The sequence below is a fragment of the Rhinolophus sinicus genome, linkage group LG02 (assembly GCF_036562045.2).
Source record: "Rhinolophus sinicus isolate RSC01 linkage group LG02, ASM3656204v1, whole genome shotgun sequence".
Taxonomy (NCBI): Eukaryota; Metazoa; Chordata; class Mammalia; order Chiroptera; family Rhinolophidae; genus Rhinolophus; species Rhinolophus sinicus.
In genome coordinates this window covers 1,323,390-1,339,467 of record NC_133752.1, presented here as the reverse complement: position 1 = coordinate 1,339,467, position 16,078 = coordinate 1,323,390, and the positions used below count along the sequence as shown (strand labels likewise).

Here is a 16,078-nt window from a genome sequence, read left to right as displayed (position 1 = left end):
CAGCTTCTTTCTTCACTTAGCACAGCATGAACATTATGAAAATTACACTGTGAAATAGAAATTCAAACTAGTAAGATATATTCATGATACCCCTCACCTACCAACTTTCCACTTTAGGGCCAGCCCTCTCTTGTCACATTCAAGCTGACCGTCACACAAGGCTGAGGGCAGGCCTTGTCCCAGCCCCACACCCACCGTCCTGAGATCCCAGGTTCCCCACTGCACAGGTGGGAAAGCTTCCACCGCACCCTCATCAACTCCAGCACAGCTTCTGAGAAGGAAGGACTGCTGCACACCTGCCCTGGGGCCGCTTGGCACAGTCGCAGCACATGCCCTCCCATCACTTGTTTAACTCTTACAAGTGCCCAAAGGTCTGGGCGCCGTATCACCTAGAAAACTGAGGCAGCACAATGTTGATCCCCTGCTTGAGGGCACAGAGCCCACCAAGTCTGTGCCCTCAAGCTTCGTGTACCAGAGTTCTGTTGTGGGCCAAAGACTGTGAGCTCCGTTATGGTTTCCTACTTATGCCATAGCCCTCGTTTCTTTATAGAAGCCACCTACATGCACAAAGGCCCTCTTTCCTGAGGAGCCGCCTTGAGGAAGATGGTCCTGGTCTAACACTCAGTACTGTGCCCGGCACACAGGGCACTGGGGCAAGACCCCTCCTGAAAATCAACAGTCCTTTACTCTTACACCTCTTTTAAGGTATCTTCTGCCCTGGTGACCCTAGAAGGAATGGACAGCAGGCAACCCAGGAAGCATAAGCTTCTCTGGTAAACCTACTACTTAAGTTAAATGTTGCAAAGTAAAGGGGAATTACTAAAACCTGAAACAACAGCACAAAGACTAGTGTAAGGATTTTTATTGTACCACCAGCTTGTTTTATTGGATCAACAGAAATGGGTATATCTTACATCCAGGTAGAGCAAATGTTACCCACAGTTTTGTTGACGATTTACACAGGCAGACCTCCTCCCCTCCCCAGCAAACACTGCCCTTAATTTACATCCCAAGGATCCAAATGCTGGAGCCTCATCTATGAGCCCACGAATGACACCTGTTTCCCTCTCAGGGTAACCGAGAAGGGCAACCTCTGGAGACTGTGAAGTCCAGGGCTATGTATGACCCAGGATCCAAACAAATGTAACCATGTCATCTAAACACAGCTCCACCAGCGGCACTTACTACGCTGCAGAGAACGCTAAACTGAAACTAAAGCACTCATGCACTTCGTGTGCGCATCATCCCACAGCCGTGCCATATGCAACGACTCCTTATCTGCTCTCACTACGTACGTTCCAACACAATATTTGGAGTCTTGCACAAAACAATGTGTCTCGTAATTTGGCACACAAACACTCCTGAGAGGTTTTTTAAATTGCAAATGTCTTCAAAACAACTTATCGGTTCTAGCAACTTTTGAAAAGATCCACTCTCTTGCAGGAGCCAACTGACTGACTGGAAATGACTGCGCCAACTGCATCCATACCCACCACTAGAACTGCGTCTTCTGAAGTGCTGTGACCAAGAGCGGAATAAAAGTGGCAGCATCCACTGTGTGCTAGCTGCCTTCATGAACGAAACAGAAGACAATTACGTTCAAATTCCTCAAGTTCAAACACTAAATATATGCCTGAGCCCTCAGACCATCAATTACCCTTAAAAACTTCTGAAAAGCAAAGGACGAAGGGGCCGGGCTGCCGCCTCAGGAGGGCTGTCAGGTGGCTTTCAAATGCCCACACAGGAGGACAGCTTCCCAGGCACTTGCAGTGACCGTCCGCAGGGGCCTGGAGAAGGCGGGCCCAGCAGACACCACTCAACGGCACTGGGACCTGCGGAGGGAAGCCCCGCTTGTCACCTGACTCTCATTATTCTGGAACCGCACGCGAGTAATTTCAAGGACGAGCTCTGCGCGGCGAGATGGCACCACCCCCGGGGCCGTGACAGCGGCGCGCAGGTGGGCAGAGCGGCGCCGCCTCGGCCGGGAGATGCCCGGTGCGCGGCGCCTCGCACCCGCTCGCCGCGCCCGCGGAGAGGCTGTCACGAGCCTCCCGTTACCCGCGCGGGGCCCGGCCCCGCGCCCTCGCGGTCCGCCGCCCTGCCCGCCCCCGCCCCCGCCGCTTACCTCGAAGTAGCCTCCGGGGGCGGCGCCGCCCGCGCCCGCGCCGAGGGGCCCGTTGGCCGCCGCCGCGCCGCCAGGGCCGCCAGGCCCGCGGCCTGGGAGCCGCGCAGCGCCGCCGCCAGGCTGGCCTTGCCGCCGCTCGCGCCGCCGTGGCCCCCGCCCGAGCCGCCGCCGCCGCCCCGCTTGTTCTTCCTGCGCTTGGCCCCGCGCTTGGCGTCGGCCGGGCTCATGGCGGGCGGCGGGTGGGGAGGGCGCGCAGCGGGCGCGGGGCGCGGGCGGCGACGGAGGGCGGGGAGGGCGGGGAGGCTGAAGCGGCAGCGGGCGCTCCGGCCGGCCGAGGGCGGGGGGCGCTGCGCGGGGTCGCCTCCGGGCGGGCGGGGACGGCCGGGCGGGCGGGTGTTGCCGAGAGGCCGCTGGGCGGGAGGAACGGCGATTCCACCGGGCCCGGCGCCGCCGCTGACCAGAGTTAGAGTCCAATATGGCGGACACAAGGGGAAAGGGATCCCAGTTTACGTCGGGGGAGGGGGAAAGAGCGGCGGGGAGGGGGAGGGGTGTGGGCGCCCTCCCCCTCCCGCCTCACTCCGCCCTCCCAAGCGCCGCTCCTCCTCTGCCTCGCCCTCCCCCTCCCGCCGTTAACGTGCGCCGGCGCGCAAGGCACGCCGGGAGTTGGAGTCCCGGTGCCCAGGCCGCCGCTGGGGGCACCCGGCGGGGGAACCCTGATTCCCGTCAGGCTGTGCGCGGCCGAGAGCCTCGACGCCGCGAGGGGCCGGAGCTGGGGAGATGGAGGCGAAGGTGACGTCACCACCGCGCTCCGCACCGCCCGGCACCGCCCACGCCGCGCGGCCTTCTGGGAATTGTAGTTGGGCGGAGGGGCCGGGCCGGCGTGCGGCCGCGTCCCCCGCAGTGGGAGAACTACCCGGGTAGAGCAGAGGAGTTCCGCTTCTCTGACAGGCACTCAGACGCCCCTGCGCCTCGCAGACCGGTGGCCGCAGGCCGGCGGGGCCCCCGCGATGCACCAGGCCGCCGGCCCCGACCCTCCCCGGTCCGGAATGGCCCAGTGACCTTGGGCCGGGCCCCTAGCCCGAGTCCAGGTGACTCAATGGGGACTAGAATGACCCTCTTCGCGGACTTGGGTGGGGATTCGTAGAGCGCCTTGAAATCATGGCTGAGCTTGGAGCTGCTACCCGAGAGTCCCAGCCGCCGTGGACAGCGGACCGCGGGAAGCAGTGCCGGGCTGCCTTCGCCCAGGAGCCCTGCGCGCAGACCGGCCGTTAGCTTAGAAGCGCTGGCGGCAAGGCGACCTTCTCGAGCTCGCCCCTGCCTGCACCCCTCTCCGCAGTAACCCTGTGCTTTTGGTGCCTGGCGACCCTGCAAGGCCCCGGGACCGTTTCTCAGGCCTCGCATTCACCCACCTCACAGGCCACGAACCGGGTCAGACCCTCGGGTCGCCCAGCGCTCTCCGCCTGGACCCTCCTTGCTGGGGCGCCTTGCCCACCTTCCGCAAGCCCCAGGTACAGTTCTGCCCTTACACCCAGACAAGAGGGGACCCCTTGCCCTGGCCCTGAGCCCTAGAGGGCCCCACTTATCGCAAATACCGACACACAAAAGGACATGTTTTCCCCTCTTTGGTTCCATGGGTAGTCACAGACCGTGGTGCCGTGGAGCTTGGCACTGGGATGGTATGAGGGCTTCCATTTACACCCTTTCCTGGTCCTCACAGCCGTTAGCTCTGGACCTGCCCACGTCTTGTGGCCTCGCTGTCACGCTTGCCCCAGCTGCAACCATGGCCTCCTAATCCTCTGACCCATTATTCACGCCACAACCAGAACAGCTAATATGATCAAATCAACCCTCTGCAAAAAGCCCTGCTGACTCCTTGTCTGCAGAATAAAGGCCCCTCACCGCTCGGGAAGTGTTTTGGATGACCCTGCCCGGAAGGTGGAATTTGAGCCGGTGGGTGGGGCCGTGTGCCTGGTACTTCTCCCTCAGCACTCCTCTGGGTGGACAGTGTCGGGTGTCCCACCCCACACGGGCTGGATCAGACGCTCCCTTCTCCCATGGCCCCTGTGCTACCCCTTGTCATAGCATGTTGGCACTGGATGGGCATTCTGGGGGTTCACCAGTATCCCCAGAGAAGTCTCAGGGGATGAGGAGAAAGCATGGGAGTGACTCCTCATGCACCTCTGAACCAGGAGCTGGGCATACACCAATCCAGTATTTGCTGCGTGAATGAGTAAGACCATTTGTCAAGCCATTATGCACCAGCCACTCTGCCTGCTGCTGTATCATCTCTCCTCACCCACATGACCACTCTCGAGATAGGCACCATTAGCCCTATATTAGGGAGGAGAAACAAGTTCATATATGTTAAGGGATTTGCCCAAAGTCACCCAAATAGTCAGACGCAGTCCCCAGAATGGGGTGACTTTGGAGTTCCAGGAGAGCACAGGGTGATACAATCGAGACTTCCTCTGGGAGCTGGGACAGGGAAGCTTCTCTGAGGAGGTGAGCTGAGCCAGAGCTCAAAGGACTCTCACGCAAAGGACTTTCAGCAAGGCCAGACTTGGAGCCGGGAAAAGCTCAGCATGTCCCAGGAACCCATGAAGCCACTGTGGCTAGAGCACGTGCAAGTGGCAGAAGCTACACGTCTCCATAATGCGGTGTTTATTCTAAATGTTGCTGGGACCCATTCAGGGTTTTGAGCAGGGAGCGTCATGGTAGGACGTATATTTTTTTTTTATAGAACTCTGGCTGTTATGTCAAGAATGGAGGTCAGGGAGTAAGACTGGAGGCCAGGACAGTCGTGACAGTCTCGTAGGGGGCAGAGAAGGTGCTCCTGGGAGACCAAAGTGAAGCAAAGGCATAAAGCAGTGCTTCTCTACCTTTGTTTTTCATTATCGACCCCTAAGAAAAAATTAACAAGAAATAAAGGTGAAAAACAAATACTCAGGAATAAGATTTTGTCTGGTATCGTTGAACTTTGGAGGGCCACACACCACTGTAATACTGTAATATCTAAGATTTGTTTCTCCCCTAAGAATCAATTTGAACTCCCTTGAGGTCAGTGTTATCCAGAGAAACAGAACCAATAGGATATAGATATATATACTGGGGGTGGCAAAAAAACAGATACAAGTGGCCACCTTGGTCAACGTTGCTCAAGCAGTAGTTCGCCGTCATCAGTAGTGTCTGGACGCTGATGGTAACAACTTTGAGCGCCTCTTGTAATTGCAGAAGTCAAACGTGACTTGTATTCATCTTTTATTATGGGTATATATTGAGTATTGCAATGAATACAGTTTTCCTTAAAATGTGTATACACTTTTTTGGCACCCTCTGTATATGTATATGGAGAGAAAGCGATTGACACTGAAATTGACTTATTACAAGGAAGTAGCTCATACAGTGATGGAAACTGACAAATCCCGACATTTGCAGTTGGCAAGCTGGACCCAGGAGAGCTCATGGTGTGGTTCCAGTCAAAAAGCCAGCAGGCGCAAGACCCTGGAAGATGTGATGTTTCAGTTTGAGTCCAAAGGTGGGAAATAAAAACAATGATCCAGCTCCAGTTCTGAGGCAGTCAGGCAGCAGGAGTTCCGTCTTTTCTATTCAGGCCCTTTTGTTCTCTGCAGGCCTTCAACTGATTGGATGAGGCTCACCCACAGAAGAGGGCAATCTGCTTTACTCCGCCCATCCAAATGTTAGTCTCATCCAAATGTTAATCTCACCCTCACAGACACATCCAAGATAATATTTGACCAAATGTCCAGGCAACTATGACCCAGTCAGCTTGACATGTAAAATTAACCATCACAAGGGAGAATGCAGGACGTAAGGGCCAAAAAGGGTCTGTGTCCTCTTAGGAGAAAGAGCAGCTCAGCCTGCAGGAGCTTGGAGAGGGTTACAGCACAAAAACGGGCGCTCAGAGCACCCTCCTGATCCTGGAAGCCTCTTGGAACTAACTTGCAGGAAAAAGTGGCACGTTGGATATTTTTGTAAAAGTGAAGCTGTGGTACTTTCATGTAAATATTATTAACCAAGATGTGACTATGTACTAGTACCACAAGACAATTTTGTAAGAAAAATTATAGACAATTATCTCATAATTCATAACCAGTGAGGATTATGTAACAACGAATCATTACCTAGGAAGCCTTTTCTAATTTCTGGCTTTATTAAGTCTGCAGGAAGAACAGCTGGACGCCCCTGCTCAGGTCATTTCCTTGCCCCAAGCAGAACCACAGCAGCAGGATTCCCTCTCCCCCAAAGCAGGTCACAGGGAATTCTATGCGGACACCATACAACATGAGAACGGATATGGACATATTACCATTAGGGGACCCTAAAGAAGTAGGCAGTTGTTGACACTCACCCAAAATCGGTGCCTGCAGGTCAATAAACCGCCTATATGGAGCTTCTAATCAGCTTTTAGACATGTCACATGTAAACATTAAGAGACAGTCAAGGATCACCAGTCATTTAAGAAATTGGATCCAGCGCAAAAACGTGTGTGTTCAGGGGAGCAGACAAACTGTTAATGGAAGGAATTGGAAACAAATTTCTAAACACTGCTAATAGCCTCAAAGTTATTTAAGAAAGTAGTGTTGGAAATTAAAAATATAGCCAAAATTGTAAAAGAAATTCAATAGAAGTGTTGCAAGAAAAGTTAAGGAAATTATCCAGAAAATAGAACAAAGAGACACAGAAAATAGAGAAATTAGACCTCGAAGTTCAATCCAGGAGGTCCAACAACTTTCCAGGAAGAGGTCTAGGGGGGAAAAATGGAGGGAAGTAACTTTGGAAAGAAAGAATACAATTTATCAAAAATAATAAGTGCTTGAGTGCCCAGACTGAGAGTCCACCCAGGACAATGATTACTTGTAGAAAACCAGATAAACAAAACAGCCTGAAATATTGAGGTGGAAAAGAAGTCACACTTAAAACAAAACAAAAAACAAAAGGCAGGAAAAAGAATCTTACTAAAATGTCTTAACATTGGATGCTAAATAGTGGAGCCAGGCCTTCAGAATTCTGAAAAGACATTGATACAATGTAGAATTGTATAACCAGCTAAACTGTTATTATATGTGGAAACAAAAAACACTTGGATATTCAAACTGTATTTTTCAAGTAAACAGACTCAACATAATCACAAACAAACTGGCAAGTACTAGTAGGTCCATTTCCCGCATACCTCCTGAGGTTGCTAAATCTCTCTCCACCTTGTAACTGATTTGTGACCTCCAAGGTCACCTGATCTTGAGAGTGATGGAGAAAGGCTTGGAAATTCAAAATGTAGCAAAAATTGTAAAAGAAATCCAATAGAAGAGTCTCAAGATAAAGTTAAGGAAATTATCCAGAAAGTAGAACAAGAAGACCGGCATGAAAAAGAGGCAAGAAAAGAAAGCAGTTCAATAGAGGAGGTGGGACAACATCCTAAGGAGTTACATCCGATTTTTTTAATTAAAAAAAAACACACACAAAAAAACTTAAGAATCAGCCCAAATTGGAACAGGAAGATGGAAGGCTGTGAGGAAAAAATGAATGTGTGACATTTGAAGATACCTGATACCTGAACCTGAGGCAGGATGGATAGATGGTGGATAGGATAGAGCACATCTGACAGTCACTGACACGGGAACACCTGTAGTCAGGGTGTACTCTTGATAACTGATTAACTAGACCTATATATATGAAACATGAACATACATTTAAGAAATTGGACAGCTACTTAAAACAGAACTAGAGGGTCCAGTTTGCACTGTTTTCCAGTTCTCAGACCCCTACTGGGGAGGCTTTTGGGGCTGGAGAGAAAAAATTGGAGACGGGGCTACAACCCCAGTGAGATGGGATGAGTAAATCACTGAGCTGGACACAGTTTCTCCCTCGACGTTACCAAATTCTCACACTCTGTAGTCAGGAAACTAAGAAACACATGAGAAAAACCCTGAAAAGCAGAGTAGAGGCTTTGGCATGTCATCAGGCTGAGAAGATGAGGATTATAGATGAGGACGAACCAGGGAGAGGGCCTCTGCTGCCCAGTGGGAAGCCCGTAAAAGGATTCTAACAGTGGGATGTGAACCAACAGAGGACAGAACCTCACCAACCTGCAACACAGCTTCATGTGTGATCAGAGGAAAGCGATTAGCTCCTGTTTTGCCCTACCTTGCAGAAGAAGATATCTGTAGCCTCACCAATTTTTCATGCACAAATTCAGCTTCCAATTAAAATTTTCTAGGCATGTCAAGACACACGGTCAATTGACTGAAAATAAAAGGACAAAAGACAACAAAAACAAACCCATGGGTGAGTCACATGTTGGAGTTAGCAGGCAAAACTGTACAATAACTACAACTAACATGTTCAAGAAAATAAAGGAAAAGGAGTAAAATATAGATGAAAGGATGGAGACTATCACCTGAGAATTGAGCTTTGTAAGAAAATTAACTAGAACTAAAAAATAACTAAAATTGATAATAGATCAAAAGTAGATTAGACACAGCACAAGAAAAGATTAATTAACTGGAAGATAAGTCAACATAAAACATCCTAACTAGCACAGAGAAAAAAAATGATAAAGCAGAAAAGAGACTAAGACATATGAGACACACCTGACAGTCCAACATACGTGTAACTGCAGTCCCAAAAGGCAAGAAGAGAGAATGCCACAGAATTCTCCAAAATTGATGAAAGATACCCACCCACAGTTTGGGGAATCTCTGTGAATTCCAAATGGGATAAATACCAAGCAAAACCACACCTAAGCACAGCATTATAAAATTGCTGTAAACAAAGACAAAAAAAAAAATTCAGCCAGAGAAAATGTTCACATTATCTTCAAGAAATGGACAGCTGACTGCAACAGAAATGAAGCAGGAAAATAATGGAGTGACGGAGTAATTGGAAAAACAAATTGGCAACTTGTGTTTTAAAATCTTAATGTTTTATTTAATACAATATAGTCAAAACATCATGATTTAAATATGTGAGCAATATACATTATTAAATAATTGAAAATTGTTGATCTTACGGGTATACTTTTTTTTCTACTAAGTCTTCAGGCTCCTGTGTGTTATCCGTCCAGCCTCTCTGTCTGGATTCAGCATCTTCCAAGAGTAACTTACAAGAACAAAGGTAAAATAATGACACTTTCACATTAATGACAGTAGCGAGAATTTATTGCCAGCAGGAATCACTAAAAGAAATACTAAGGAAAGTTCTTTGGGCAGAAGAAAAATTATTCCAGATGGAAAGAAAGGAATAAAAACCATGTATATATTGAATTTGTGTATATATGTGAAATTTTATATATCATATAGATGTATGAATGATAACATTATCTTATGCTATTGTCTTTCTTTTTTTATTTAAAAATTGTGGTAAAATCTAATACAGAATTTACCATTTTAATCTTTTTCAAGTGTACAATTAAGTGGCATTAGCTAATTTCACCATGTTGTACCACCGTCATCACTGTTTCCAGAACATTTCATCATCGCAAACAGAAACTCTGTCCCCAATAACCACTACTACCATTTCCCCCCGTACCCCCAGCTCCCGCAAACCTCTATTCTACTATCTCTGAATCTCGACTCCTCCAGGGACTTCATAGAAGTGGAATCACAGTGTTTGTCCTTTTGTGTCTGGCTTATTTCACTGAGCAGAATGTTATCAAGGTTCATTCATGTTGTATGTTATCAGAATTTCATTCTGCTTTAAGGCTGAATTATATTCCACTGTATATACTACACACCACATTTTGTTTATCTGTTCATCTTTTGATGGACATTTGGGTTTCCACCTTTTGGCTACTGTGAATAAATGTTGCTGTGAACAGTGGTATGTCAGTATCTGTTTGGACCTCTGCTTTTAATATTTTGGGGTATCTACGTAGGAGTGAAATTGCTCGGTCATATGGTAATTCTATATTTAACTTTTTGAGAAACCTCCATACTGATTTCCACAGCAACATCATTTTTTAAAAAAATTTTATTGTGTAATATTGGGGAACAGTGTGTTTTTACAGGGCCCATCAGCTCCAAGTCAAGTTATTGTCCTTCAATCTAGCTGTGGAGGGCACAGCTCAGCTCAGCTCCAAGTCCAGTCGCCATTTTCAGTCTTAGTTACAGGGGCGCAGCCCACCATCCCATGCGGGAATTGAACCAGCAACCTTCTTGTCAAGAGCTCGCGTTTTAACCAACTGAGCCATCCAGATGCCCCCACCATCACTATTTTATATTTCTAGTAGCAATGCACAATGGTTCCACTTTCTGTACTTTTTTGTCAACACTTACTTTCTGTTTTTGCTAATAGCCATTCTAATGGATGTGAAGTGCTAGCTGTTTGTAGTTTTGATTTACACATCACTCATGACTGATGATGCTGAGTCCTTTAATGTGCTTATTGACCACTTGTATATCTTCTTTGAAGGAATATCTATTTCAGTCCTTTGGCAATTTTTAAATTGGGTTGATTTTTTTTGTTCTTGTTGAACTGTAGGAACACTTAATATATTGTGGTTATCAGTCCTTTATTAGATAGATGACTTGCAAATATTTCCTCATATTCTGTGGGTTGTCTTTTCACTCTCTTGACGCACAAGTTTTCAATTTTAATGAAGTTGAATTTACGTATTTTTCCTTTTGTTGCCTGTTTATGGTGTCATATATAAAAATCATTGCCAGGCCGGCCCGGTGCCTCAGGCAGTTGGAGCTCCGTGCTCCTAGCTGCGAAGGCTGCTGGTTTGATTCCCACATTGGCCAGTAGGCTCTCAACCACAAGGTTGCCAGTTCAATTCCTCGAGTCCCGCAAGGGATGCTGGGCTGCACCCCCTGCAACTAACAACGGCAACTGGACCTCGAGCTGAGCTGCGCCCTCCACAACTAAGATTGAAAGGACAACTTGACTTGGAAAAAGTCCTGGAAGTACACACTGTTCCCAAATAAAGTCCTGTTCCCCTTCCCCAATAAAATCTTTTTTTTAAAAAAATCATTGCCATAGCCAAGGTCATGAATATTTGCCTCTGTTTTCTCTTAAGAATTTTATAGTTTTCGCTCTTATATCTAGGTTTTTGATCCTTTTGCATTAATTTTTGCATATGGTTTAAAGACCCATCTTCACCCTTATGCATATGAATGTCCACAATTTTTCAAGCACCATTTGTTGGAGAGATTTTTCTTTCTCCACTGGTCTGGAAACCTTTGTTGAAAATCATCTGACCATAGAGGTGAGAGGTATATTTCTGGGCTCTCTTATTCCATTGATCTGTATGTCTGTGCTTGATTCTTGTACTCTTAGAAAATGTCTTCAAATTGGGAAGTGAGTCTTCCAACTTTGTTCTTTTTCAAGGTTGTTTTAGCTATCCTGGGTCGCTTGAAATTCCATAAATTTTAGGATTGGGTTGTCCATTTTCGAAAAAATTGTCATTGGGATTTGGTAGGGGTTGCAATTATTCTCTATATTGCCATGTTATCAATGTTATGTCTTCCAACCCACGAGCATGGGATATTTTTTTATTTAGATTTCTTTCAGCGATGTTTTGTAGTGATACTTCTTTAAATCATGTTTTGGTGTACACATGTTGCACCTACTTGGTTAAATTTATTCCTAAGTGTATTATTTTTGATGCTATTGAAAATGGAATTGTTTTCTTAATTTCCTTTTCATATTGTTGGCAGTGTATAGAAATACAATTGATTTGTGAATTTGTATCCTGCAACTTTGATAAAACTCCTAAGTTCTAACAGTTGTGTGTATTGTGGATTTTTTAGGGCTTTTACATTTAAGACCATGCCATCTGCAAACAGATACTTTTCCTTTTTCATTTACAATTTCGACGCCCCTTATTTTTCTTGCCTCGTTACTCTGGCTAGAACTTCCAGTGCTATGTGGAATAGAAGTGATGCAAGTGGGCATCCTTGTCTTGTTCCTGATATTTGGGGAAAAGGGTTCATTCTTTCACCATTGAGCATGTTAGCTATGGGCTTTCCATATATGACCTTTATTGTGTGGAGGCACTTTCTTTCTATTCTTGGTTTATTAAATGTTTTTATCATGAAAGGGTGTTGCATTTTGTCAAATGCTTTTTCTGCATCTGTCGCAATGATCACGTGTCCTTCTTCCCTCTACATTCCATTCATGTGCTGTATTGCATTGATTTTCATAGGTTGAGCCATCCTTGCATTCCTGGGAGAAAACACTCTTGGTCATGGTATGTACTCCTTTTAATATGCTGCTGAATTCAGTGTGCTAGCACTTTGAGTATTTTTGCATCTACATTCATAAGAGACACTACTGTGCATTCTTCTTTTCCAGTAGTGTCTTTGTGTGACTTCAGTATCAGGATAATACTGACCTCATAGAGTGAGTTAGAAGTGTTCCCTTGTCTTAAAAATTTTGGAAGAATTTGGAAAATATTACTGTTAATTTTTTTCTACAAGTTTGACAGAATTTACTAGTGAAGCCATCTGGTCCTGGGCTTTCCTTTGTTGGGGTTTTGAATACTATGTGAATATCAATTCTTACAGGTCTACTCATTTTTCATTTGTTCTAGAATCAGTTTTGGTAGTGTTTCTAAGAATGTGTCTATTTCATCTAGATTATCCAATTTATTGGCATACAGGAATTCATAGTCTTTTATAATCCTCCTTTTTTCTGGAAAGTTCAGTAATGTCCTCTCTTGTTGATTTTAGTAATTTGATTCTTCTCTTTTGTTCTTAATCAGTTTAGCAAAGGTCAATTTTGTTCATCTTCTCAAAGAAACTTAAACTTGATTTTCTCATTTTTAAGTCTCAATTTCATTTATCCCTGCTCTGATATGACCTTGTTTTAATGTAGATGTTTATAACTATAAATGTCCCTCGAGCACTGTCTCATATGTTATGGTATTTGTGTTCTCATTTTCACTCTTCTCAAGGTATTTTCTAGTTTCCTTTGTGATTTCTTCTTTGACCCACTGGTTGTTTAAAAGTGTGTTAATTTCCACATATTTTTGAGTTTTCCTGAATATTCATACTCTAAAACCCAGTAATTTCACACTGCAGTATATGCCCAACAGCTATGTGAGCAAAACTGCATCAAAAGAGACAGACACAATGTTCACTTTGAGCTGTTAACAGCCAAACACTTAAATGACTGGAATGGCTAAACCGTCCGGGAGCACATTCACCAAACGAAACACTATACAGCAAGAACAATGAACAAACTACACAACAGGAACGAATCTCAAATAATTGAGCAAAAGAAGCCTTCCCCTCCAAAAACACATATTAAATGATTCCATCAATTTAAGCTTCAAATAACAGGCAAAACTAAATTATGTCATCGAGGCTATGTCTGCTAATTAAACTATACTTATAGTCAAAGGAGTACTTTCTGTTAAAGTCAGCACAGCGATTACCTTGGGGGAGAAGGCAGAGTGTACTAACTAGGAGGGAGGACAGAGCTTCCCAGGCGCTGGCAGTATTATTTATTGTTGCAGTTGGTTATTTCATTGGCATTTGCTTGGTGGTAATTCACTGAGCTGTACATTTGCGGTAATTCAGTGAGATGTGTTTCTGGTGTGTGCTATACTTCATAGCATAAAAGATAAATCAATATAGTGGCCTTGAGCTAGTAACAACCTTAAACACATCATAAAAGCAAAGGGAAATGCTTTCTGGACAAACCGACCTTCATCCAGGTCTCAAAGAAGTTTCAGAGGCTACCAAGTCACATGGACTCAAAGCGAGGGAGAAAAAAGTTCATAAAACACAGACAAGAAAAGTCATCATTTGTGCGAGCCAGCAGCGACACAAATTCAGAACTGGATCAGAGTTTGGATACTGGAATGAACATATACAGAATGTGAAATCCACAAATCTCTAATAAAACTGATGGAAAAGGGAAGGCATAAATTAACAGTAATGATAAAAAGATGCTGCAGAGATTAACTACATTTTAATGAAACACTTTATGCCAAACCTTGTAAGGAGATGAAATGTATAAATTCCTTGTAACTTAACAAAATTGATTTTACCAAATGTGAATAGTATTTTTTTATTTTATTTTATTTTATTTTATTGCGGAACAATGTGTTTTTTCAGGACCCATCAGCTCCAAGTCAAGTCGTAGTTTTCAATCTAGTTGTGGAGGGCACAGCTCACTGGCCCAGGTGGGAATTGAACTGGCGACCTTGGTGTTATGAGCACCGCGCTCTAACCAACTGAGCTAACCAGCCCGCCTCTCAAACATTTTTTAAAAATTGAATCAGTATTAAAAATCTTTCCTTAATGAGAACAGCCCCTCAGAGGTTTTATTGCTGAGTTCTACTAACATTCAAGGGAACAAATAAATTGAGTCCAGGGCATGGAGAGAATATTCCATAGTCTCCATGTAGGGAACTAGCCTTACAGTGAAACCCAAATCTGACGCAAACAGTGTTAAGAAAGTGATAGGTCAATATAACTCAGTCCCGGATTTCTAAAAACCCTTAGAAACACTAGCAAAGCAAAGCAATATATAGACAGACAAAACATCACGAACAAGTTGGATTTATCCAAGAAATGCAAGGCTGATGTACACAGAAAATAATGCGACACACTAAATTAACTGCGCAAAGTGGACAAATCCTATGATGTCTCAGTTAGAAGTAGGAAAAGAACTGATAAGGTCAGATGTTTGTAATGCAGCAGAAATAAAAGGTGAACTCCGGCCCCCTGGTTGGAAAAGGGACTTTCCTAGCCTGACATTTATCTTACAAGAACTTACAGCAAACACTTTCTTGGTGAAAACACTGAAACACAGATATCCACCAACACCGTGTTGTGAAATAACGTACTGACCGGGGGCATCAGCACGTTCAGGAGGAACAAGGCTCCAGAATTAGAAGGAAGAACGGTTTATTGCAGGTGATGTGGTTGTGATCGAAGAGAAGCCAACAGAATCTAGACTCTTCTTGGAATGAAGCTTTGGCAAGGATACTGGATATACAATTAACATGCAAAAACCAATTAAATTTCTTTATGGCAACAAAAGAAAACTAGTTAAGACAGACACAAGTTATTAAGTGTCGAAAAAATTAGAAACCACCCCGGTCCTTGACAGCCTTGGAGGCCCCCTTGGTCAGTGCCAGCCTGTGGGCAGGAGCTCCTGGCCTCTCACAGGCTCTCCTCCCCTCCCGGGCTTCCCTAGGACAAAGGCCTCACCTGGCTCCTGGCTTCACCATGAGGGTTAAGGACACTGAGCCCTGGGGACCACCCAGGAAGTGTCTGGAGGACCTCCTGTGCACCTGGACAGTCCCAGCACATCACAGGGCCTGGGCTGGGCCCTTTCCTTTCCTTTCCCTAGAGAACTCTTTGGAACTTGAGTGCAGCTCAGCGCCCCTTGCTGTTCTTTTAGACTTCTGTACCTCACCTCTGCCAGGTTTGATTTTCCCCTGGCCCAGGGGACTGTGTCCCTTCGTGAATGCACGACCCAGGAAGGCAGCACTGTAGCCGGTGTCTCAATACCCGGCAGAGCTGAGTGCGGCGCCGGAGTAGGGCAGACAGACAGCCTTTTCCTTCGTCGTCTCTGACCTGACAGGCCAGCCGTCACTCGCCTGCACCCCAGGCTGCGCTCAACAGGCCTGGAGAGGGCAGAGGGGAGGTGAGCTCGCCATCGCCAGCTCTGGCAACCCCAGGCCCATCCTATCTTTGGCCTCCCTGGCACACCACACACTCCTGGTCCACATGCCAACACAGAGGGCAAACGCTGTGTCTGGGTGGCCATGCATTGCGCTGGCACTGGCCAAACAGCAGCAAGCCCCACAGCCGACTCCGTCCTTAGGGCTGAGGTTAAGCCGGCTCCACTAGGGGGGCTGGGGCTGCCCCTGTGGCCCTGCTGCACAGAACGCCCAACAAAGGCCTCGAGCCCACCCGCTGGCTCCCGGGTGGGCAGCCCGACAAGTACCGCCTACATGCAAAACACCACTGGTGAGGC

The 16,078-nt window shown here is 46.2% G+C and overlaps 1 protein-coding gene and 1 long non-coding RNA gene across 5 annotated transcripts in view; one reads left to right on the top strand and one right to left on the bottom strand.

Annotated features, from left to right (window-relative positions):
- FAM193A (family with sequence similarity 193 member A) overlaps nt 1-2,625 on the bottom strand; it is a 113,213-nt gene extending 110,588 nt beyond the window's left edge. For both annotated transcript variants that reach the window (XM_074320347.1, XM_074320354.1), the window contains exon 1: nt 2,126-2,625. The gene's annotated coding sequence lies outside the window, so the exon portion shown is untranslated. The remainder of the gene's footprint in view (nt 1-2,125) is intronic.
- Nucleotides 1,851-9,969, top strand: LOC141568955 (uncharacterized). 3 transcript variants are annotated; one of them, XR_012492294.1, is made up of 3 exons: nt 1,851-1,957; nt 5,561-5,660; nt 5,755-9,969. It is a non-coding gene; the product is annotated as an uncharacterized LOC141568955 (long non-coding RNA). The 3 variants fall into 3 exon arrangements; XR_012492293.1 differs by lacking the exon at nt 1,851-1,957 and adding an exon at nt 2,662-3,633; XR_012492296.1 differs by lacking the exons at nt 1,851-1,957; nt 5,561-5,660 and adding an exon at nt 2,655-3,633.
- Nucleotides 9,970-16,078: the final 6,109 nt, after the last annotated feature.